The sequence below is a fragment of the Priapulus caudatus genome, unplaced genomic scaffold, assembly GCF_000485595.1.
Source record: "Priapulus caudatus unplaced genomic scaffold, Priapulus_caudatus-5.0.1 Scaffold17, whole genome shotgun sequence".
Classification (NCBI taxonomy): Eukaryota; Metazoa; Priapulida; class Priapulimorpha; order Priapulimorphida; family Priapulidae; genus Priapulus; species Priapulus caudatus.
In genome coordinates this window covers 741,006-743,097 of record NW_014577078.1, presented here as the reverse complement: position 1 = coordinate 743,097, position 2,092 = coordinate 741,006, and positions in this window count along the sequence as shown.

Below are 2,092 nucleotides of genomic sequence, written 5' to 3'. Positions count from 1 at the left end.
CCCCGCTTACCCGCAATCACAGTGAGATTCCGCAAGCCCTCCGGAAATTTCATTAAAATCAATGCGCTAGAGTTCTACAGCTTCTCGGTTGCTGGCTCAGCAGAACATCGGGTGTTGGCAACAGGCTCATTGTCGGCTAGCCAGGCAGCCGCACGCACTGCTCCGCTCTTCTGAACAGTAACTGCACGATTCGCGCACCCATATATATATATATCGATCACGTGAAATATCGATTATTGTATTTGAGAATTTGAATGTAAACATTGTGCTAACAATTCCCGTCGAGGTGGAATGGAGCTAGCCTAGTCGAGCCGGATGCCCGCTTCAGATACTGCAGTGTGTATAGTACGTCGGTTTTTTATTCTTCAAGTGTGATATGATTACGACTGAGATACAGCAAGCTGCGCAGAAACACGAAGAAGGAAAATTAAAAGTAAGTAAAGTGAACTTAGCTCTCCTAAATCCGCCGACTGCCACATTTACGTTCGTTTATTTTTGTCTGTTTTTCGTCGAAAACTCTAAAAATCGAATTACGTAAAACAGAAAAATATGGACGCATATATAACGCTTTAGTTAATTATATTCAACTAATTTGTAGTACACGGTACACAGAGCTGCGCGATTGTTGTTGTGTCGTTAAAAATTCTTAATTGAGTCTATGTTCTGCTCCTGAAACTACAGTTTGACATCCGTCATTGAAAAGCACGGCACGCGCGCTGTCGTGTGATCTATTGTATTGACGGCCCCTTTATCAATGCCTTAGATCAGGGATTTGCTGGGAAGTTGTGTACGCGTTAATTAGTTTTCGGGGTCTTAGCAAATATTTTTCTTCAACTCAAAAGGAACAGCCTCACTGTATCTTGATATCTTACACCAGCATAGGAGAAATGGCATTTTAATCCTACAGGGCTAAGGTGAGATATTAAATATATGAGGTGTTATAATGAAGATATTTGCATACATAATAGGTAAAAGATTCATGTGTGTTATGTTGAGGCTATCAATATGCAAGTATTGTACATGCAGAAAACTAAGTACAACATAGCGTGTATAACAAGCAATACATTGCTGAAATAGTTATCCACACGAAATCAACGATGACGCACGCTTGATGAAAATGAAATCTTGTCGAACGAATCTGAAAGCAAAAATATGGTATTGCCTCATTATCGTAAACAGTGTTAATCTACGAAATTTTTTCAATTAGTGCGCTTCTTGAGAAATCTTGAAAATGTGTAGTAAGGCGAGCACCGTTCTTTAGAGTGCGAACGAGAATGCACATCGTGTCGTGCATCAAAAGCTGTGCTTTCTATTTATATCCCCGTTGAATGTTTACCTCCCAGGATATGCTACATAATTTGGCCGCTAATGCGTGCTGTCAATATTAGAGCTTCAGGCGTACACAGTTGTTGAACACGTGCACCGTAACGAAGCCAATCGCATCCCTTCGAGTAAAGAAGCCATAGGAACCGAGAGGAGGGACTTTATTTTGTGAGATGCGACTTTAACTTTGCAAGAAACCCTTTATAGTTGCAGAAAGCTTTCACTATATCGCGACGATAACTTGTTGAATAAAAATACTCCACGGTGCACTTAACATATTAAATCCGAGAATTACGACAAATAATACTTTCAGCGTAGCATATAGTAGAACAAGTTTCGTGCAGATTTTTGCAGTTCGGCACGTTCGATGCAAGTGGTATAAAATATTAACCGTTGATTGCTCTCGTTGCTGGTCGAAATGCAAAACGATGCAGATTTGATTTACGTAGTAATTATCTATGCGCGTTAGTTGTCATATGTGTCACACATATGTTTAGTTACGCAAAACATTTGGGTCTTTCTGATATTTATTTGTGGCTATTTGCTTTTGTTTCCCCCAGCCATAGTAACGCGCACGCACGCACGCACTCATGTACGCACGCCCGCACATGTACACACACGCCCACGGAAGCGTGGACAAACAGCTGCAAAGGCTGGTATACAGACGCAGTCATCTATGATGTATGTACGCAATAACACACGCACGCACACACACACACACACACACACACACACACACACACACACACACACACACACACACACACAC